General features: G+C 46.8%; 1 long non-coding RNA gene across 2 annotated transcripts in view; it reads left to right on the top strand.

Annotated features, from left to right (window-relative positions):
- LOC139706774 (uncharacterized) overlaps nt 1-23128 on the top strand; it is a 30177-nt gene extending 7049 nt beyond the window's left edge. For both annotated transcript variants that reach the window (XR_011708425.1, XR_011708426.1), the window contains 3 exons: nt 7815-7919; nt 10097-10250; nt 22851-23128. This is a non-coding gene — a long non-coding RNA (uncharacterized lncRNA). The remainder of the gene's footprint in view (nt 1-7814; nt 7920-10096; nt 10251-22850) is intronic.
- The last annotated feature ends 667 nt before the right edge of the window (nt 23129-23795 follow it).

The following is a 23795-nucleotide window of genomic DNA, read 5'->3' as shown; positions in this document are numbered from 1 at the left end:
CATGTTCTGGAAATGACACTGCCAGCTGATGATCTAGGCTCCCCTGAGTGAGGACAGAGCTGCTTAGTTCAGCACCCAGTGCCTTCTGAAAGGTTTCCTAGGAAGATCTCAGAAAGGGACACCAGCTATGCCGCTGATGGGCCTTGGAGAATCCTCGAACTTGCCTCACTTCTCACTAGTGAGTTGCTTATTCTGTGCGTCTGTGTTGCTATAGGCATAACATAAAATTGCACTGACTGGGAAAGGCTGTGGGATTGTTTGGAGTCATGCCAGGGAACAGGGGCAATGGGAAGACTACATCCTGCTCTATAGTCAGTCTGAGAGGTGGTTCCAGAGGGGCGGTGGGTGGGGGGGAGACCGAGAGTTAATTTCCATTGTCTTCCACCACTGTGGGCAGCTGCCACAGAATGGAGTTCATTTTGGATCCCCTTAGCTTCACTCAGTGTGTGGACATTATGTGAAGTTGGGAAAGGAGTCCCTCCTTTTGCAAGATTGGACTGACACAGGCCAGCCTTGGCTGAAATCTGAGAGGGCCAGGGGAGGTCAAGCTTTCTGGAAACATGCTGGTGTGTGCCAGGCTTGTCTGACCTGACTGGAGGTCTCTTGATAAAGTTCCAATATGTTGCTGGCTCCTGGAGGAGGTTGTCAAACTGTGCGTGCATCATATACATATCCAGCTGTGGCCTTTATCTCAATAAGCTCCCCCAGTCACGTAGGAACCCAAGCACTCACATTCAAGTATTTGATCTCCTTGTCCTGGGTGGCTAGTCAACCCTCTACACCCTCCTCACCTGCCCTCAAAGTCCTGCACCTGGGACAGACCTAGACTCGATATCTGGGACTGCCTATCACCTAGATAGAGGGGTAGAGTCTCAGCTTGTTTGTTTTATATCAAGGGGGAAACCCATATTGATGGTGGTCAGACAGCATAGCCAGGTTAGAACTGTGTAATTCCAAGTGTCTGTTCAACTTAATTTTGTTCAATGAGTACTTATAAGCACCTACTCTGCAAATTAGAATTGTGCACAGACTTTGACAGGTACTTTTGTTCCTGGGTGCTATTCATTTATCAGAGTGATGGCATCCTTGGTTTATATTCTAAGAATTTCCCCTTACCTCCCACATTCTTCATCTCTATTGCTTCTCTGGTAAGGAAGCTACAAATCTCCTCTTGGTATTTGGTAGGTAGAATATCTTTCACAAAGTAGGCACCTCCAAATATTTGGAAAATAAACACATGAATGAACACAGACTTAAGAATATATTTGGTGATTCAAGGAACCCTCAGAGAGTCAGCATATTTCTCTAAATTTTCTTTGATTGCTTAATCAAAGGGTGTGTTTACTTGGCCACTCCTGGGGACCACCTCTGGGTAGCCAGATTACCCACACAGACAGCTCCTCTCTGTTGCAACCAGGTGAATTTAGAGGAGTCTGTGACCATCCGTGGTTTCCCAGGCCTATCTTTATTGATGGTTATTAAAGACACACTACTACATGGCAATATGCAAGTACAAAGCAATTCCCAGGGTAAGGTACGTGGGAAGAAGTGAGATACTGAGCTCCCAAACAATCCTGCTGTCACCGCAGCCTGCCATATCTACGTATAGTTAATAAGTAAAATTTAAGCAGGTTCCACCACTGGGCAACAGATGGAAAGGGAAGAAAGACCAGTGGGCAGATCATGGTTCTTTCTGGAAGACTGGAAAAGAAAAAGAGGAGGCCCCCCGGGACAGGTGAGTCTGGTGGCAGCCATTTCAGCAGTGCACAAAACTAGTGAATGGTCAGGAGGTGGGGCCCTGCTTCTGTATCCTGCCCTCAGACTTCCTTTTTATGCCAGCTCCTCATGGAAGGTTCTGTATAGTCAAGAAGTAAATAGTAACTATGCTCAGAAGTATTGGGTTGAATAAGTGTGAATGGAACACACAAAACCACCTGTTTTCATAGAGCACTCCAACACACCTGTTGATTTACAATGCTGAGTTTTAGCAATATAGGGGGCTGTAAATTTGAGGTGCAATGTCCTCTTGTATATAAATAGAGCCTCTGTGAGCTTCAAGTTTCACAGCTGAGATTTGACTGATATGAATTATTTCTACTAGGAATATTGAATGTATATCCATATATATGTTTAAGAAAAATAGGGTAATAGAGTAGCTAAAAAGTCAACCCTGGAGCTGAATTTCTGGGTTCATGTTGAAGCTTGTTTACTTTCTAGCTGTGTGTCATAACAATTCTGGACCTTAATTTGCTTATCTGTTTAATGAGAAGATATTCAGAGTGCCTATCTTATAGGAATACTCTGAGGATGAATACGTGTACTGTGCCTGTAACAGTGCCTGGAAAATTGCAAATTCAATATAAATTCTTAACTACTTTTATTTCTCCTATATGTTTGATCTGATATTTAAGAAGGTACCTTCAGCCATCTTGGACCCTTCCTGCTCTCCTTCTGTGTAGGTGACTATATAATTTATGGCCCAAACTGGAACATTTTGAGGACCAGAGACAATTAAGAATGACGTCAGGAGAACTGGTGCAAACCTGACACCCCCCCCCCGCCCCCCCACCCCCCCACCCCCCCCCTCCCCCGTCATCCTGGTTCTGTGGGTTGTATGTGCTCAATTTTTCATTTGTTTACTCAATCATCTAGATGCTTCTTTATGGAAAGCTAGGAGACATTTTATTGTAAAGTCCACAATGTTCCAGCACTTTCACATCTGTAGGAGGTGACATGGATTTAGGGTCTATAGAGAGAACAGCCCCAGTTTTTGGACCTGGAGGACATTATGCAATGTATATAAGATAGGGAGAAGGAGAGAGAGGCTCTTTCATGGTTTTACTCATAACATATTTGAAATGACTTGTTTTATTCTGGGACAGAGCAAGTATTCTCTGGGCTCTCCTACTTATCAATTTGTATCCAGCAATCCTACCAGGGACGCTTGCATCTACCAACCATGACTGAGAACATCCATTTTCCCTGGGTGTGTGAATATGGAAAAGGAAGGCACTACAGATGGAAATTTAGGCCATTGTTCAGGGCTGTGGGAGACCTCAAGGGAAGGAACACTTTCCCACCTGAAATATTTGCCCTGTTAGCCTTGAATTTGACAAGTCTTTGTGGTTAAAAAATATACTCCTTTTCTGAACAGGCCAAAGTCAAGGTTTAGGCTTTGTTAATTTTATAAAAAAAAAAAATAGACAAGAAAGAAAAGAAAAATGGTCTCCTTGACTAAGTATTCATATATGCCCCTATTTAATGATTAATAATCCCTAGTGGGCTATTGTTTGATGTGGCCTCAACTGGTTTGAACAGGGGAATACTGATTCACTCTTCAGGCATTTAGGAATCACAAGTGTTTACCTTGAGACAATAAATGAAAGGAGAAGATAAAAATAACACCCAAATATGCAGAGCTCTTTGAGCAAAAATGGGCGATAACATGGGATCTCAATCTTTGATACCCTGCATGGGGCCTGCTGCTTTCTCTCAGAATAAGACTGTATAGAATGACCCAGACAAGGGCTTTTGAGTATTATAGATTTTTCCTTTCACTTGTTGATAGGTTCAAAACAAGTTTTCACCCTGGTTTCCATGTCATGAGCTTTCATTCCCCACTCCCACCTGTCTCCACAGGTGACCCCATGCCAGTCTTTTGCAAGGGAGTTTCTTTATGGGGCTTTAAAGAGCACCCTTCCCTAGAGTTTTGCTCGCTGCTGTCTTCTATTTACCCTTGTTCAAGGGGACGCTCCAGCAGGAATCCATAAAGGGAGATGCAGACCTGTCTTAAAGTGGGACACATGGGGCTTATACTTCCAGCCACTAAACTTAGACTCCATTGAAGGATCTTGCCCATGGCAATTATTACTGGGTGGTCTCTTGGTGATTTTTTTTTTTTTTTCTGGGAATGGAACTAAGGGTCTTTTGCATGCTAGGTAAGTTGTCTTCCACTGAACTCCACCCCCAGCCCTTAATGGTGATTTTTGGATTTGCCTTAACATGTCTATATTTATGAATTGGGCTATAGGGACAAGTTGGAGCAACAGTTAGCTCTGGGGCTGCTCACTGGAGCCTTCTGTAATCTGGCCCACCAAACATGCCCTCTCTGTTCCAGGGCCATCCTTCCCCTCAGACCAACTGTCCCTCAGATCTCCCTTCCCTCAGTGCCCTCAGCTCTCCAAGACATTCCCTGCCTCCAAGACTCAGCCCCATCCCCACTTCTTCACTCCAAACAGCTGCACTATAAGTTGGAGGCAATGATTCTACTCTGCTTCACATCTGTCACTCCTGGAGGTGACACAAAGAGCCCTGGGACCCCAGAGTCCCTTAAACACAAGAATGAACACCAAGTGTGCCTTCAGCCTGTGTGTGGCTAAAGTTGGTGTATGGCATTTCACAAGAAGGGAAATTTTATATTTCCTCTTACTTTTCAAGTACATTTTGCATTATATTCTCCATATATTCATATTTATTTTAATATAAAAGTCACATTTCTGCCCCTTTCTCTGCCCAACTTTTCAAGTAAAATTGAAATTCCAGCTTTCCTTTTGTTGGGCCACTGTACACTTAAGAGAGGGCCACTTTGAAAAGTTAGACAATTTAACTTAAATATACATGTTTAAAAATTTCAAACTGTCCAAAAAGGTAGATCCTGAACAGTAGTCCTTCTGTCTGTAGACCCTGTCCCCCAAGCCCTGCCAAGGGGCAGTCATCCTTACCTGTACCTTATATACCCATCTGGGGATTGCTAATAAATAGTCAGTGGCTGGGAGCAGATGGTAACTGACAATTGAAGGTCAGCTGAGGCCCTGTGAAGCCAGCTCCTAGCACTGCACTTCCAGAGCTAAAGCGCTCCTGTGCAGAATGGCTGGCTGCTGCATGGCCAACCTGCCATTTTTATTGTTGTCTTTGGCACAGACCCTTAGGGTGAGTTTGCAAAGACTCTACACTTGAGTGGAATTGGGGCATTTGGTGCCACCCTCCCTGGCTCTGGGTCTGTGCCCTCACAAGGGGTTTGTTGTCATTGAGATGTCCCAGGGTGGCTGTTGTCTTCTCTGTCCCTCAAAGTCCGCCAAAGACAGGAACACAGCCAAAGCCACATCAGGAAGAGAGGCAGGTGGGAGAGAAGGGGTGGAGGGACCTGCCTCTGCCTGGCTGTTACAGCAGAGCCAGAGACAACAGCGATTTGAGGGGGGGAGCCTTCTCATTCTCCCTGCCCCTCCTGTACCTGACAGACCTGAGGCTCACCTGAAAGGCGGTGCTCCGGGTCTACCTTTCCCGTGGGAATTCAGCGCAGCCAACATAACCCCTGAACTCTGCTGGGCCACTGCCAGCAACTCTCAGGCCTTCCCCCTGCCGATTGCAGTGACATGATGTCGTTTTTATTGAGGCAAGATTAGATTTTTTTTCTTTAAGTTTTCAGAAGTGTGGTTCACATGATCTCTAGTACTTTTCCTATTGCTTAAAGACCACAGAGCTGACAATTTCAATTTGCTCCAGCTTTTATCACTAGAAGAAGCTTAAAAGAAAAAAGAAAGAGGGTAGATGAAAATATTCTCCTTGGCCCTGGCTGTCAGGGTGACGATGGTAAGGACCTCCGCATCGCCCACTTCCCTCATGTCTCTCCTATGATACGAAGATGTGAGGGTGCTGAGCACCGGATGTCCAGCCTTGCTGACCAACAACACATGATGACCTCTAGATCCAGGGGTCCTCATGCTACAGGCAGAGAGGGAGCTCACAACCTTAAGTCACTACCAGCTATCCCCAGAGTGTTTCAGAGGATGCTCATCTGAGATATGGGCAAAGTAAGCTCAGAAAAGTTTTCCTTCCTTTTGATTCTATTAGCTAATTCTCCTCCTCGGAGGCAAGATTTCTTGTCCCTCCCTTTCACCTTTTCCTCTCTCCCTCCGTCCCTCCTGGCAACTCATTTATTGAGCATAGTTATTTATTGCTTGGCTCTACAAGGTGAAAAGACAAAGTTCATATCACTCACCATTTTTAAAGGAAAGTTGAAGGGGACTTATTCACATGAATCATGGGTTTCCAAGTGTCAATTTAGCCCCCCCCCCCCAAATGGGTCATGTCATGAAAAATCATGAAAAACCCGAGAACTTATCACAGTTTTATTTTGTTATAAAATCAGAGAAGAGCCTCCAAGGACTGAGAGACATGCTGAAGAAATGACTCCCTTCTGCTCCAGGGAAGACTCAGAGTGGAAAGAATATTTACACGCCTGGGCCACGGAGGAGTCATTTCAGATCCCAATAGTCTGATGCTCACAACATCCTGCCGAGGAGGGAGGGGGAAGTGCAGCATGGCCTTGCATGGGACCAGTATGTCATAGGTGCTCAAGGGGTGGGGTGGGGGATGTTGAGTGAATGTTGAATAAACCCCCAATTTACAGCTCTAAGATGGGATCAAGAGTAATCAAGAGATTGGTCCCAAGTCCGCAAGTTAGTGGCACAGCCCATCCTTGTACTCAGACGTCATAAGTACACACTCCCTAATTCCTAGAGGCACCACCCTCTGGAGATTTCTCCAACCTTCTGCCTTCCCTAGGACAGGCAGGAAACAGACTCCAGAAGCTTTGTGAGTCTTTGGAGAGTAAATTTTGTGGATGAAGGTTAGACTGAGATCAGACATGGGCAGAACCTTTCATTAGGAGACCCTGCCCCCTTGGAAGGTTCTCCCAGGATGAGTTGGTTGACTAAGAAGCCTGGGTGTAGGGTATTGCTTTGGGATGTGGACTTCTGAGCTGTGCCCAGGCCACTGTGAAATATCCTTGGGGATCATTGCCTTTTGGAATTCTATTTTTTCTCCCCCTGAACCAACTTATTCTGTAACTTTCAGTAATGTAGATCAGAAAAAGCTGGATTCAGAGCTTGCCCCAAGGAATGACTCTCCATTTGGTCTTGTGGACCTTGATTTTTCTCCTTCAGAGAGGGAAGGAAAGGTGATTGTGGGAGTGAAGTGAATCCCAGTTAGCTCAGACAGCTTTGCCAGGGTTACAGAGCAAGGAGGCTGCAGAATGGAACCAGGACTTGGAAGCCTGCTGACCCCTGCCACATGACTAGGTTGGAAAAGACCCAGAAAGACATTGAGTCCTTGCATGGCCACCCAGAGGTGAAGATCACAATCCAGGCCAAGGGCCTAGGGCTGAATCTGAAAGATGCCTCTGGCCAGGAAATGCAGTGTAGGTGCAGAGAGGAGGTTGAAGGAAAGGAGAGTCTGTGTGGTTGGTTGAAAAGGGAGACCAGAAGGCATGGCAGCCCACCTTCCTGGCCACTCTACTCTGAGAACATGAGACTGTACAGAAAGCTTTGGGTTGGAAATCAGAGAAGAACCCAGGTTCTGGTCCTGTCTCTGCCATAGGCTCATTGTGTGCACCCCTGACAAGGTTGTCTCTGCCATTTCTCTGGGGCCAGCTTCTCCATTGTTGATCTAATGGTTTACAAGCCACAACCTGTGGGGCTTCCTCCAGGGACTGTGGCTCTAGGGCCTACAGGTGGTGCATGCTGAACAGGTGAGCCTTTCTCAAGACCTATAATTCTTCTTCTAGAACCATTTGGCTTTGCCTGTTCAGATATTGCATAACCTCATAAGATTTTGGTCAAAGAAAGTGCCCCATTGATTTTTTTCTGTTGAGTTAAAACAAAACAAACAAACAAACAAAAACACGGGAACTAAGATGTTTTCAAATTCTCTCCATCTTGAGAATCTTGCAGTTCTCCATGTGGCTTTTGGACTTTGTCTCCTCTACTGTGTAACACGTTGCTCTTTAGTCACCGTGTTGCTTTTTCTCTTCCCAGGGGATCCTTGCAACATGATACCACATGAGTCTGTGAGACCTCTTGCAAAGGATGTCTGGGACAGGGGGCCTGGCCCTCAGACCGTTCATCACCTACCTGACACAGGTGAACAAAGAATTTCTAATATTCTTTATCAGTAATAGGGACCTCTACTTGTCTCTCTCACCTTCAGTCAGCCCCTCTGGGTACTCAGTAGTAGGTGCTTAGTAAATATTGATGAAGGAATAGCTTGCTCCCTTTGTAGGAAGAATCACTGATGTACTGATACCTTTGCTGATGCAAAAGAAGTTTCCCAGGGTTGGCAGGACCAAAGTGGAGCTGTGGGTCCTATGTTCCCTTTTATCTGATTCTAGCTATTAGAAGTTGTCACATGTTATGGCCCCTGCTGACACCTTGAGTTTGAAATTCTGGCCTACAGAACCCTGAGACAATATATTTCTGTTGTTTTAATCTATCTGTTTGTGGTACTTTGTTAGGGGGCACTCTAGGAAACCATTTCAACCCCTACCTCAATACTGTGCTTAAAGAGGAAATCTATAATCATTTTTCCTTGAACTTCTATGAAATGTTCTGAAGAAAATATGTTTGGCTAGAACTTACTTTTTGGAAATATTAATTATAGTGTCCTTTCAAATATTTACTTTTTTTGAAGCATTAATTACAGTGTCATCAAATATTTCATGTAGTTTTAAAACTATGTTTTTGCATGTTGGGTCATATGTGTGGCATACATTAAGCAGCAAAATAAACAAAAGAAGCAATAAAAACAATAACCCTCCTCAAACATAATTTTTTTTTTCCTACAGACTCCTCTCCTCCAGGTTTTTGTGCTTTTTTTTCTGATTCTGGGCTTCCCCCCACCCCCACCCTAGACAAACATTCTGTCATCCAGCTGTCCCCCAGCCCTCCCACAATCTCTTCAAAAGTAAGTTTGCTGAGAACTGGCTGCTTTCTTTGGCCTGAAAGTCGAATGTGTGTCAAGTCTGGGGGATTTTGGCCTTCCCCTCTAGGAGCCAGGTACGATTGTTTGGATTAAATGGAGTGCAGAATCATTTTCAGCTCTCTGCAGACAGGATGCCACTTGCCTCTGAATCTTTCTTGTGTGTTGCTCCATGGACCCAACTTCTGGGGAGGTTTGCAGCTGGAGCCTCCCCTTGGGTGCCCTTGAGCAAACCCACAGTCTGGCAGATGAGAAGTGTAGCTCTCCCCCTCCATCCCCCTGGAGATGCAGGAATTTGTGGGACTCACCTCGTTTCTGGTTATTAAATAACTGGCAGGGCATCAAATGTCAGGGCTGAGAAAACAGAAGGGCCTACCTGTTGGACCAAATGACCTCATAGCCTGGGCTGTTCTCATGGTGTCACCTTGCACTGTCTGTCAGTGACTCTTTCACCACAAGACTTACATCATACTGTTCCAAACACCTAACCTGCTCCTGTCACTATGCTTACAACACTGCAAATGACAGTGGCTTAAGGCTGTGATTAAGCCTGGGGGGAGGAGATGGAATGAGTCCCTTTTTGCAGCCTTAAATATGGAGGATGTGAATGGGAGCAGTGAAGTGGTGACCCTGTTAGAATTCCAAAGTCCCCACAAACCTCCCTACCTGGGCTTCAAGTCCCAGGCTTCCCTGGGCAGCAGGTGGAAAAGAGAAAGCCATCTGCCCTTTCCTCCCCAAGATCTCGCCTGGGACCCAGGGATTTCTTGCAGGGAAAGGCAGGTTCTGGCACCTTCCTCTAACAGAGCAGCCACAATTACAGATGTCTGGTTGGAAAATGATCTTCTCTTGGCTTTAGTGGGTGACTGGAGCCCCCCACCCCACCCCCCATTGGAACTACTTTTCACTTCTGGGCTGGGTTCCCAGGCAAAGATTATGCAAGACTCCCACCAAAAACAAGAAGAATGGAACAATCTTGAATAGCAAGTTGTAGTTCTTCAAGTTAGAGGTGGAAGAATTGGGGGGAAACTGAAAGCTGCCTTTGATTAAATAACAAACTCTTTCTCCCCCTCCCTCCCTCCCTCCCTCCCTCCCTTTCTTCTTTCCTTCTATCCTCAGTAATGGAAATGGAACCCCAGGGCCTCATATACACTAGGTAAACCCCCTATCCCTGAGCCGTACCCCAGCCCTAAATAACAATACTTTGCCCTTCATTTTTATTTCAAGTTATTGCAGAAACTGGCCACGTAAAAACACTGCATATTCTGCTAAGCCATCACTGAAGACTCCATCAATTATGTTACTCAATGTCTCTGTGTCCTAACTTATTTCTCTTTCACTTTAGCCACATTTTCATAATGACACCTTGCCATCAGGAAGCTCACCTGTGCTTGCTGGCAGTGAGGAACTCTACAGTCACTTTTCCTCCTTGGGGTGATTGATAATAGTTCAAGACCATGGTCCAAGTACACTTCACATAGAGAATGATGAATGATGAGGTAAGAGCTTCTGTTGGGGAAGGGGTGGGACCACTGATTCCTTTCTTAATATGGACTTTGGGGCCTGCATGATCCACCAAGTAGGCTGTGAATCCACTTATTCAATCTACTGCAAAGAAAAGATCATGCACCTGCTTCTAGAAACCTGGGAAGCAGCAGGAAAACAGGCACCGTCCTGATTGTAGAAGTGGGGAGTAGGTGTCAATGATGGTGAATCCCTAGCTGTGGCTGATCATGGAAGTCCAGGAGGGGCCAGAAAACAGGAAACAGCTCTACTCTGAGCAGACTGGGGGAGCAAAAAGCAGTGACCCTGTCATAGTGCTCCAGGCAAATGTGACACACAGTCACCCCCATTATCTGCTCTTCTCCCCCAGGGGAGGAGATGGGAAAGATTCTCTCTAATCCATGCCCACGTGCACTCAGGAGTGCAAGCTTCCCCTCTGAAGAAATGTGAGGAGAGGCACTGAACTACAACAGCCAGCTTAAACTGGACCCTAAACCTTTCCCTTTTCTCCCTACTGTAGACTGAATTGTGTCCTTATGCCCTTCAGATATACATGTTGAAGGCTTAGCCCTCGGTGGGAGGGATTTGGAGAAGGAGTCTTTGGAAGGATCAGGGTTAGATGATGCATGAGGATGGAGCCCTCATGCTGGATAGCTGCTTTTACTAGAAGAGACACCAGACAGCTGTGTGTGTGTGTGTGTGTGTGTGTGTGTGTGTGTGTGTACACACCATGTGAGGACACAGCAAGATGACATCCCCCTGCAAGCCAGTGGGAACACTCTCACCAGAAAGTGGCCTGATCTCAGACTTCCAGCCTCTAGAACCATGAGAAATTTGTTGTTTAAACTGCCCAGGCCACCACTTTGTCATGACAGTCTAAGCAAACTGATATACTCCTCGGTGATGTTCTTGGTTTCTTCCCTCCAGTTTTGTTTTATTTATTTATGTGGGATTGAACCCAGGGGTGCTTTACCACTGAGCTATATCCTAGCCTTTTTAAAATTTTTTTATTTTGAGACAACATTTCCCTAAGTTGCTGAGGCTGGCTTTGAACTTGCAATCCTCCTGCCTCAGCTTGACTTGTGGGGGTTATTAGTGTGCACCACCACGCCCAGCTCTTTGTTTTCATCTTAAGCTTTGAAAATCATGTTTCTTTTCTCCTCCCTTCATTCCTCCCTCCTTTTCTCCTTTTTTGGGGGGTGTGGGGGGGTTCCCAGAGATTAAACCTAGGAATGCTCTACCATTGAGCTACATCCTCAGCCCTTTTTATTTTATTTCTGAATCAGGTTCTTCCCTAAATTGCCAAGGGTGGTCTTAAACTTGTAATCCTTCTGCTTCAGCCTCCTGAGTTGCTAGGATTACCAGCATGTGCCACCAAGCCTGGCACAGTTTCTTTTCCTGTGGTGGGACTGAACCTGGGGACTTGCATATGCTAGGCAAGTGCTTTACCACTGAGCCACATCCCCAGCTCCTGGCATAATTTCTTTTTAAATTATAAACTACAGTTTTGTGCCATATTATCTGCAAGCAAATGAGCGTGGGCTTGGAGTTCGAAGGCTAATGTGCACAGGCACAGAGAACAAGCACCTGCTTTACGAGTGAGACCTTAAAAGCTAGATTGGATGAGGACAGGAGTTCCCATGGGTTTGGAGTGGGGTTTGGTAGGACATGGCCAAGGGCAAGGTAAGGTGAGCTAGGAGGCCAAAGGGAGCACTGGAGGTGGGAATAGTCATGAGTAAATATGAATAACTGTCATTCCTTTAGCCCTTTACAGTTTGCAGAGTAACTCACATTCATTACACCTCTTAATCCTCACCCTGTCAAAAGGGGGATCTGAGACTCGTACCTGGGCTTTTTGGCTCCAAGTTTCATCTTCACCCCTAGCCCCCTATTCTACACTGTCTGAGCTGCCTGGGGAGATCAACTTGACGAATGGGGAGGAAGGCTATTCCCTGAGAGCAGTGAGAAATGTAGTGTTGAGCTAAGGCCTGGCCAGACTGAGGATCCAGGCACTATGAATTTCATGTGGAAGGAAATAGGAGTCATCAAAAGGTTTTAAGTGGTGAGATCCATCCTACTGAAAGCTAGGTGGAAAGGGGAGAGATAGGAGTGGCCGTGTTAGTGTGGGGGCTTCTAGAGGGAGCCTGGGTCTCTAGTTTGTACTGTTAGTACCCAGGATATTGTTGGTTTCTTTCTTGGGACTCATCACCACACCACTGGAGTTGAAATTGGAATTGGAAGGCAAAATTGAACTATTCTGTTCCTTTCATTCACTATATTTATTAATGGGCCAGTGTCTTGAGAGTAAGTTCATATTCATTTCAGCATTTTTGCTCTACTTGCCTCTCTGGAGACCTCCCTGCTTTCTCCAAAAAAAAAAGAAAAAAAAAATTGTGCTTAAGTCTATGCTCTAACCTGACTTACAGTTGGGGCAAACATCAACTTGACTTTTATTATATTTACTGAATATTTACCAAGAGTTCCCCGTGTGCCTGGCACTGTGCAAAGATCCTCTATTGGAGAAACAGGAAAAGAAGGGATACAGGATAGATTGTTAGAGTGCTCAAGGACTGTGGTCAGCAGGGGCCTGGGCATGAGGGCTGTGGCTGGTGGGAAAGGAGACAAGGACCCAAAGAATGCAGGAGAGGGTTAGGTGGGGTCTACCTGCAACAGTGAGGGTTCCTCCCCTCTGAGATTGGCTTTGCCATGTGATCAAAGGGTGACCTGGAGGCCACTCAAACCCTCAGTCTTTCTCTTCTGCCCTGGCCAGCTAATCTTCCTACAGGGACTGCCCTAGCAGGGTCTGTCCGCTCCCCTCCCACCCTCATGGTGTTCCCCTGGGACTGCAGTGGGGAGCCCCACCCTCCATGAGGGAAGTCTGTGCTATGAGGTGCAACAGGACACCTGGGGCGGGTGACAATGACTCACTGTGTGCCCTTAGGCAAGTTATTTCATCTCTTTGGTTCCTTCCTCTTTCAGAATTGGAGCAGCTCCCTGTAGCTATAAAGGTTTGGTAGTTGATTACTACAGAATTGCAGTGTGTGTGTGTGTGTGTGTGTGTGTGTGTGTGTATTGTGAGACTTGCTGTTTAATAGGGTGCTAAGACAGCGGGGAGGCTGTCCTTCCCGCCCCCCAGCCCCACACGTGTGGCTCTCATTACTGTCAGGAGGCGTTAAGTCGGCCCCATGGAGAAGAGAACAGACCCCTTAATTAGGCACTGTTCCCACATCCAGAGAGGGAGCGGCCTGAGCCTGGCTGCCCTGGCCTTGCGGGGAGTCCAGCCCGCAAGGCGGAGGGGCCTGGGAGGGGGAGGCTGCGGCCAGGGCATCTGAAGGGCTCAGCAGGTTTACACTTCGCTGACCTGATGGATGAATGGGGCCCTGTCCACCCACATGGGGGCCTGGAATCTTCAATTATGGCAATTACATCAACAGGTCGGAAGGGCAGCACTTTCCACTGAAGAGGTTCAGGGCTTAAAAGAAAAATCCTAAAGCCACTGTTCCCCCCTCTTCTTTTAAAGGGACTGGGCTGATGAAAGAAGACCCCCATCTCCAGTCTAATTGGGCCATGGATAGAAAACAAAGATGTGGCAAGTTTTTGCGTAAAATGGGGCTGGCACGTGCTTGGTGCCTCTTCACTTCTGACTCAGTTCACACTCAATTTTGTTTTATGGTCCCTGGTGCATGTGTACCACCCCATGGCCTTTCTTAGGATGGACAGGGCCTGGTGCCTTCATCTCTGAGTTCCCCCAGCATGCAGAGCAATAGGTGGCAGTCAAGATGGTGCTGCACTGGTGTCAGAAAGATGGGATCCTTGGAAAAGTCAGTGTGTCTGACTCTCAGTTTGCACATCTGTACAATGGCAAAATGTCATCTATCCTCAGAGATTCCAGGTGCTACCACACACTCAGACTGATGCAGTATTTTCTTTCTCTCAGCTACCCTGTTAGGTAGCTAAGACTTAAAATGTGGCCCTTGGACCAGCGTCATCGCTGTTATCTGGGAATTTGCTAGAAATGTAGACTCTTAGGCCCTACTCCAGACCACTCCAGACCAACCAAAGGAAGATCTGCCTTTTACCAAGATCCTCAGGAAAAGTGTGTATACATCAAAGTCTGAGAAGCACTTTTCTGTGCAGATTCTCATGAACATTAAATGTAAGCAAGTAAATGAGAGTGAGCCTGTGACCGTGTTCTCTTCTGGGAAAGGATAGGACTCTTTACCTGAGGGCTACAGGGAGGCTCAAGTGAAGAAGTTGTGTATAACCGGCAAGGTCTTTGACAGTCACTCACTGATTCCTTCAGTGAACATTTCTTGAGCAACTACTATAAAGCAGGTTTGGCGCTTGTGCAAAATATGTTCTTTGCTTAGATATTTAAAAGAACTGAGTGAAACATGTTGAATACTGTTAAATAGCTCTAGTTAGTACAGAGGGTGATAAGGGAACGAATAACTAGTTCTGACTAAAGTTCAGGGCTGGGTAGGTTAGGGGAGGCTTTCTTACAGTGGTGGCATTGAGCTTCTACTGGAATGAATGAGGCAGAGATCCTTCTGGGCAGAGGGCAATATAAAAAAGAGCTCTGAGCCATGAACAGGCATGGGGGATTTGAAAGTGACTGTTAATCCCCAAACAAGAACCAGAACCAATAAAGTGATAAATAGTGTATTGGGGGATGGAATCCTGATCTGACGGGTAGGTACTGACAAGAGAGGTGTTCGTATTCAGCCTGAAAAGTATTGTGCCTACAGTGTCGATTACCTAAGAGGAAGACACTGTAATTTTTCCTTTTTATTCCTCTCATACTCTAACTGATGAGGTTTGTTGCCAGCATCGACGTTCTACTTCCTACGATTTTAACCTAACACTGAGTAGCAGTGTTTCGGTAAGGACGAGAATAGGTTTCCCGATGTCATTTGCATGTATGACCTCACTGGAAAGGCAAGGGGGCACCTTCCGTAACTGAGAATTTCTATGTCAGCATGTTTCGCAAATGGCCAAAGCTGTCACCCAGCACCACCTGAGAGATGTCACTGCCTTCCTTCCCAACTACAGTGATGCATGTGGCTCTCAGTCGGAGAGCACAGGACAGAAGTAGAAATACCACGGAGGCCGCAGAGAACAGAAACTCTGATGTACCCAAGAAAGGGCTTCCATCCTAGACTAACCAAGAGTGGGGGGGCCCTGTCTCTCAGAAAACCACTGTGATGTGGAGTCTCTGCCTGGTCACAACCAGTGAAACCTGGAGTGAGAGGGGGTGACACCAATGTGATCACATGCAGAGGCAAAATCACTTCCTGAAGTGGGTCCGTGAGCTGCATAGGGTATAAACTGAGTTCTTCTGTGAGTAGAGGACCTTTAGCCTGGCCAGAGGGGTGAGCTCCTGCCCGCGTCTCTGGTTGTGAGGGCACTTAGGCTGCCCTTCTGCAAGCTTGCGGTGGTAAGGGCAAAGCACCCTGCACTGGGCCCCTCTCGGTGTGAAAGGACAGCAGTGCCCCAGACACTCAGGCTCCTTTTGCTCACAGGCTGAAGGCAAGGACTTTGTCTGCTTATATTGAACAGCACCCTTAGGTGCTATGTTAATATTTAACCCAACTTGCAAATAAGGGTTATCTGTTTGTTTCTGGCAAGGACATTGGGGCAAATGGCTTTCTGCACCACTGCCCTCAGTATTTGTGCTCATTCTCTTTGGGCAAAGGAAAGAAATGACGCTTAGTCACGGGTCCTTTTCAGTTCTCTGTTGATTTAGGTAGCCAATGCTTAAAAAATTGGTCCCAGCAGATGGTTGCTGTGGGCAGATCTTTACTATGAGCAGTATGGTGCAGTAGACAGGCCGAGATTTGCAGCCAGGTGGTACTGGATCCAGGTCTGGGCTCCTCCTCTTACTCGTTATGGCACCTCTTAGAACCTTGGTTTCTCCATGAGGACTGCAGGAGTGAACTGCCCTCTTGCCTGTCATGAGGACTCAAGGAGACAGTGCAGCAGCAGCTCCCCAGGCTAATGCGTTAGCTCTGAATCTGGAGGTGACACAGCTCTGGAGAATTGAAAGGCTTTCAGTTCGTGAAAACCATGTCAGGATCAGAACAGGAGGCAAGCACAGGAACTGAGTGCCAACCCCTTCATCAGCCAGAAAAGGAAACTGCAGCCAGGAGCACCCCACCCTCCCGGGGCCCAGTGGCCACCACACCCGTCCTTAGACCCATGTGAGTGCTGCAGAACTGGGTGTCTCGGCCCTCAGGTTTCTTGGACCCTCCCTCACCACTCCTCCCACCACCTGGTCTGGTATTTCCTCTCCTTGCCCTGTTTTGCCTTGCTTTGGGGATTAGGCCCTTGCAAGTCCCAGCTACAGCCTGGAGTCCCCTTAGTAAGGACTTCGGTTACAGCCAGTGCATTGTTTCTGACTACTTGGCAAGTACCTCCTTTTCCAGTAGGGCAGATATTCATGTCAAAAAAAAAAAAATGTTTTTCTTCTCCCCCTTTGTTAGTTTTTGGGCTAGCATGCCCCACCCTTCTTTTTTTTAAGTTTTTTTTTTTTTTAACAGCTGGGAGCAGTATTTGAAGATTTGGGGTACACATGGCATGAGTCTGCTTCATTGAAGAGTAGGGATCAGCGGGAGGAAGAAGGATATCTTAAAAGTAATGTAAAGCCAGGTGTGGTAGTACATTCCTGTAATTCCAGTGACTTGGGAGGCTGAGGCAGGAGGATCACAAGTTCAAAGCCAGCCTTAGCAACTTATTGAGACCCTAAGCAACTCAGTGAGACCTTGTCTTAAAACTAAAGAGAAAAAAAAAAAAGTAATGTTAAGACATCAAAAAGAGCTCGAAGATTTCTGCAGCGGGTGATCTCCGTGACAAACTCTGTCTCCTTTAGATGCTACGCAGTGCCTTAAAAACTCTATCTGCCTGAGCTGAGCCTCAGTTTCCTTTTCTGTAAAGTGAGGGTAGCAATGATTTCAATCCAGGTGACTTCAAGTTGTTGTCTGGACCACAGCAGACCCTGGATGTGGGTGTCCTTGGTAAGCTACAACCCTGTGCCCTGTGGAGGGGTTGCCAGTATCAACTCAGGTCTATTCCAGGCCTGAGATCTGTCTATCTTCAACTGGACCAGTCCTGGCTGTACTAAGCAGCCCCCCGGAAGCAAGTTGCATGGACTCCCTCTCCCCAACCCCTTCTGCCTGTCAGATTATGCTTTGTGGGTGGCACAGAGACTCCAGGTATTTGCAAGGTCACTTTGCTGGGAGACTGTCTCCCTAGATGGGATCTCCTAGGATAAACACATCTGAACCAAGAGCCCCAACTACCATCAGCCCTCTGTTAGGGGTCCAGGTTGGTGTCCGGGAAGATATGTGGGGCTCGCACCAGGACATCGCACCCCTGGATAGGTAGGGAAGGAAACATTCCTAACAGGTGTACCCAGCTACCAGTGGCATCTGCATAAGATGTTGACATTCACCATAAAGGAATCAAGATAGTTGTCACAAACTTTTCTTAGCTCCCATTTGGAATACTTACTAGTTCCTTCACTGGGTATTTGTTCTAATGTTTGCACATTTCTTCAATCATGGCATTTTTATCAGTGACTTATTATGTGTCAGAGCAATGCTAAGGGCTCTGCATTACATAGACATACATTAGGTCTCATTTTAGTCAGGATAGGCTAGATGATGCGCTGGTAACAAATGACCCCACATCTCAGTGGCTCTAAGCAACAAACAGCCATTTCTCACTGACATGATGCCCTCAGTACAGCTCTTCAGGGAAGGGACCTTCAATCCAAGGAGTGCTCTGTCATCATTCCAACAGCAGACTGTGGGATCTGCTGCATGGGGAGAGTGTGTAAATTGTGCACCATTCAGGAACACTCTGCCTGGAAGTGACACCCTTCATGTTGCTCTTGCTTCGCTGGCTAGAGGGTGTTACATTGCCACCTCTACCTTCAGGCAAGAGTAGGACAGTGGACTCCTTCCCTGAGCCTTTAGGAAAGGAAACAGGTATATATGTGGATCTCTGTGCAACAAACCAGCAATGTAGTCATTTTTCTATTTTACACAAGAAGAAACAGGCTGAGCAGCTTCACTTACATAGCTTGTAGGGGGAGAGGTGGGATTTAAACTGGGGAAGGCTGACTGCAAAGCCTTTGCTGTTTCCTGTGTATCACTCCCTGTGGTGCATGTGAGATGGCTGTGTCACAAGGTAGGAAGCTGCAGCCTGGCAATCAGAGGATGTGTAAAGGGCTGTGAACTGTCAGAGGAAGGAGAGATCACATCCAGTTGGAGAAATCCAGGTGGCCTTCAACGGGGAGGTGGCACTTGCCTCTAGATGATGGATAGGTCCGATTTGGATGTTTAGAGATATTTATTCTTTCGGTTAGTCAGTTATTCCTCTGGGTCTCTTGTGCCTGGAGAACCAACTGTTTAGAAATCATTTAGTCACACTGCACCCTCACTAGAGAGGTCTGGTGTAATGAGGGTGGGTGGGAGCCAGTTCTGAACAGTGTTTGACCAAGGAGTGTTCCTGGAGTGGGCCCTGGGGAGAAATTTGATGCAGTGGGCAATTAGGAACTGAATTTTATTGCAGATTTTGTGTACCCTTCCTCCTTCTGGTTCCCTCCTTCCTCCTCCCCTTTCCCTTTCCTTCCCTGGCCACTCCTCCCCTCCCCCTTCCCTGGTGCTGAGGGCTGGGAAAGGGGAGGAGGCAGACACAGCTGGGCCTCCCTGGGGGTCTCCCTGCATAAGGATGGGAGGGATAATGTTGCAGGGCCCCAGGGTCCCAGTGTTTGCCTAGAAACTTAAGAAGAAACCTCCAGTGTGAGGCAGAGTGACCCCTTGGAGGGGTGTGGATAACTGGAGTCAAAGAAAATAAGCCAGCCACGGGGAGCAGGCAGGACGCCTGCAGGCAGCCAGGGCGGCCAGGCCTGCTGCGGAGAGGGGCGCGGGGCCTCTGCTCCGTGGGCTCCAGGCCCTGCGGCCTGGGGCAGCTGGTCCCTCGGGCTCACCCAGCCGCCTGCACCTGGCCTGGCGCACAGCTGTGCTCCAGCGAGCTGCCCCACCAGCAGCCAGTTTCCGTCAGAGCAGCTACAGCGGAAGTTGGCGCTTCGCTGATTTTCCTGCTTCTCCTCCCCCAATCAGTGAGAACTTGAGGTTAGGGGACAGACCATGCCAGCTCCGGGAGGGTGTGGATGAACCGAGGACTGAGAGGAGCTGGGAGCCACCCTCACATGAGGCTGAGGCTCCGCCATACCCCTTGTCCTTCCAAATTCTCAGGCTGCAGCAAAGGGCCTGAGGTCTCTTCTTGGAGGAACTGTTGTGTCTTCCTGGGGCTCAGAGAGGAGTGCCACTGTGTCTGTGTTCTACAGTATGTCCCCTCTTTCCTTCTATGGCATCAAAGGATCTCAGTGCTGGAAGGGATGGGGGTGGTTTACCAAGGCCAATGGTTGCTAGACCTGCTGATGGTCACCTAGGAAGCTTTTAAAAAGGCTCATTCCAGGATTTGAGCCCAGAAGTTCTGACTTAGAAGTTCTGACCTGGCCGCAGGTTCCCTGGGGCCACACCCAGAGTGCCTCAGTGACTTGTGCTTGGCCACCACCCTTTCTCCTGTGAATTGATCGTTCTCATTAAGGGGACTGCTCTCAACACCTGCTGGGAGGATCAGCCTTGGTTTATTGCACTCTGTGAGCACTTGCCAGTTCATTGGGCCCAAGTCACCCCAAACCCCACACCCAGCCAGGAGTGGATTTCTGCACCAGCTATGTTCCATTTGATCCAGGAAAGGAGACTTTCCCCAGGTGGGTGACCAAGGTGTTTGTAGGCCAAAGCGGAGAGGAGAGCCTGGGAGCCAGAAACATGGTTCCCAGCACTCCAGATGCCTGTGCTTGACAGACAGGAAGGGCTGCAGGAAGCGTGGGCCATCCCTCCTCCAATATAAGAGCCACCATTGTAGTGTGTGTTATTACACACACACACACACACACACTCCAGACACTGTCTTCTGGAGACACACCCAGAGTATCTCTCCAGGAAAACATTTTTATCTTCATTTCTGAATTTCAAGAAAAGCTTCACAAAAAGTGATGGCTTTGCTCCAGGTGTGGACTCTACTCCTATAGCATCTCATTGGCTTGTTTTTTTGTTCTACCAGGGAGGCAGAGGGTGCAGGGTGGACCTTCTCCTGCACTCACAGAGCACATTGAGCTCAGAGGGCCTGTGGTTCTGAGTTTCTGGTGGTAAAGAGCTAGGATATGTGGACTGTGTTCTCACATTATGCAGACAAAAGTCATGCATATGTGTCCAAGTGTGCACATATGTATAATATGTCATGAGTGTGTATATACACACAGCTGGCCCTCCATATCCGTGTGTTCTTCATCCAGGGTTTTAACATGGATTTTAAAAAAAATCAAAAAATGCATTTGTATTGAACGTGTAAAGACATTTTTTCCTGTCATTTCCCCCTAAACAAGATAGTATAAAAGTGTTTATGTAACATTCACATCTTATTAGGTACTAGAGATGGTTTAAACTATATGGAGGCTATGTGAAAGTTATATACAAATATGCAATTCTATCTATCTATCTATCATCTAGCTTTTGAAATAGGATATTGCTATGTTGCCCAGGTCAGTCTTGAGCTCCAGAGCTCAAGCCATCCTCCTATCTCAGTCTTCTGAGTAGTGGGGACTACAGGCACATGCCACTGCACTTGGCAGCTACTATGCCAATTTATATCTCCTGAAATGATCTTTTTTTTCCTGGTATGGGGGACCAAACACAGGGCTTTCCATATGCTAGGCTAGCTCTCTACCACGGAACCACATCTCCAGTATATATAAGAGACTTGATCATGCAAGGATTTTGGTACCTGTGGGGTCCTAGAACTAGCCTCCCCACATATTAAGGGTGACTATATATGCAGAGAGGAAGAGAGAGCACACACAATCGGTGAGGCAAGTAGGGTGAATGCTAACTATAGTGGCTCGTCTGACTAAAACACATAGGTGTTCTTTGTACTATTTTTATTTTTGTAATGTTTTGCAATTTTAAATTTATTTCTGAATAAAAGTATTTAAAGGTGTATGTTTTATTCAAAGACAGGAGGCAGTCTGAGTCTGTGGGGTACTTATCCATGGAAGTCCTACTTGTCACATTATCATCTATGCATTTTATTTTTTATTTTTTAAAAAGGGCTAGTGGTTAGTCAGTGGTACAGAGCCTCTTGATATGTGTGGTGGGGGAGAACTTGGATGTGGCCTCTGGTCTTTTTTTTTTTTTTGTACCAGGGATTGAGCCAAGAGGTGCTTTACTGCTGAGCTACATCCTCAGTCCTTTTTGTTCTTTATTTTGGCATAGGGTCTCACTAAGTTGTGTAGGGCTTTACTAGTTGCTAAAGCTGACCTCAAACTTGCAATCTTCCTGCCTCAGCCTGCCAAGTTATGGGGATTACAGACGTGTGACACCATGCTGAAACATTTATGTATTTTAAGATTGACTTAAATGACAGGGCTCATATGCAAACTTCCCTGGCCTCCCAGTTCATGTACCCTGATTTCATGTATTTTTCCTTCCACTTATTCTGACAGGTAGAAGTGAATTATTTTTAATTTAATGTGTTTCTCCTGCTGGACTATAAGTTTCATGTAGACAGGACCTTGTCTGTCTTATTCCTGGATGAATCCCAAGAGCGAAGCACAGCTGGAATATCATATGGGTTCAAGGAACATTTGTTGAAAGAATAACGAATGAGTGAATGAATGACATTGTGGGCCACAGATGCACATAGGTGGACACACATGTGCAAACAAGCTTATGTCCTATTTTCTTAGCTCTATTGCTCTGTTCGGCAGTTAGACTGGAGATGCCAGGATTTGGAGGGCAGCTGGCAGGGTGGCATCATGCCTCTGGAAATGAAATCCTGGGAATGAATGACATCCTTTGGGAACAGAGGAGGATGCCCCTTCCCAGCCAGGGCCCCCTTCTCCTCCCGACCTCGAACTCAGAGGCTCTTCCGGGGGAGAAATGATGCTCTTGTGGCAGGTGGCACAGGCATCCCAGAGACAGCGGGCTGTGAGGGGGGCAGGGATGCTGAGTGGAAGCTACTGCCTTTCTGGAAACAAAAGAGCCCTTTAGAGTCACTCGGTGTCATGTCTTCCTGCCCTGGGCTTCTGCCAAGCTTCCCTCTTCCTATTGTGGAGCAGCGGCAACACCACAAATCTGACCTGCATTTGCTCCTGATGCAAAGCCATGGGGCGTGAGGCAAATGGGTGCAGGAGCAAAGGGCGGGGCCGGCCTCATGGCCAAAGTGTGCTCATCAACAGAGAAGTTTTTGTTTTAATCTTTGAAAACCTAATGCATCTACGTATTCAAAATTGAAAAAGCATAAAAACCCATGCCCTTAAATGCCCCCTCTCCCACTGCCCTCTATCCATCCACTTGCCCTTGATGATGTTCTTAGTTTCTTAGGATCCCTTCATGGAGAGTTCAGATATACATGCAAGCATAGAATTCCATACATGCTGCCTTGTTCACTTATTGATAGACTTTGTCTTTTCTATAAGTGTTCATAAAAAGAATGTCCTCGATTCAGTTTTGCTTTTGTCTGCATAGTATTCCACAGTGTCAATGTCCTAAGGAAAATGCCCTGCACAACTAAGGAGCCAGACCAGCCTCTATCTATGAGGAGCCCTTGGTTCCCCAAGGGTGGTGAAGAGTATTGAGGAGACATCAGGAATCCTAGGCCCATACTGTTCTTCAGCGTTGAAATACGACTGTCAAAATTGACATGTGTGATAAAGGTAAAATGCAAACTGGATTTTGAAGATTTCACTTACAAATGTAAAGTATCTTATGCATGATTTTTGTATCATTATAAATCAGGACAATGATATTTTGACTATATTGGTTAAATAAAATATACCATGGGAATAAATTCTACTGGCTTTTTTTTTTCTTTTTCAAAATGTAGCTACTAGAAAATTCTAAATGATGTATGTATGGGGCCAGCATATTTCCATTGGAGCCTGCTTCCCAGGAGACTTAGAGCCCACGACAGAGCTGAGGGTGGGAGGCCCCTGGAGCAGGAGGGGGAAGGCAAAGGAATAGGAAGGAGCTGCCTGGGCTGGGTCAGGAGTTCTGCTCTCCTCCCGTCTCACAGCAACATGCTGGATGATCCCAGGAACCTCCTTACCCTTGTTTCCTCCTGTGTGCAAATGTCAGGGAGGATCAGAGAAAGTCCACGAGGGCTGGGTTCCTCTGTTCTGTCCACAGCTGGAAAAACTCCTGACCTGGAGTGGGTGCTTGCTGAGTGAATGAATGAATGTAGGAAATAAAAGGGGGAAATTTGAGTTTTTTCTTTCCAGGGAAGTGAAGTGTAGGAATCATGGAAGTATTAGGATTAGCGGCCCCTCAAGATTGTAAAGATACCTCCCTGTATGAAACCAAGAATCAGAATAAAGGATGAAGTGACTGGCACTGGGCCAAGAGGTATTGATGGCAGAACCAGGGCCACCCCCAGTTTCTTCACTGACACAATCACTGAGAATAAGGGTTGTT

This window comes from Marmota flaviventris, chromosome 8, assembly GCF_047511675.1.
Source record: "Marmota flaviventris isolate mMarFla1 chromosome 8, mMarFla1.hap1, whole genome shotgun sequence".
NCBI lineage: Eukaryota > Metazoa > Chordata > Mammalia > Rodentia > Sciuridae > Marmota > Marmota flaviventris.
Note: the sequence above shows the minus strand (reverse complement) of the source record. Positions and strands in the feature narration are given on the sequence as shown.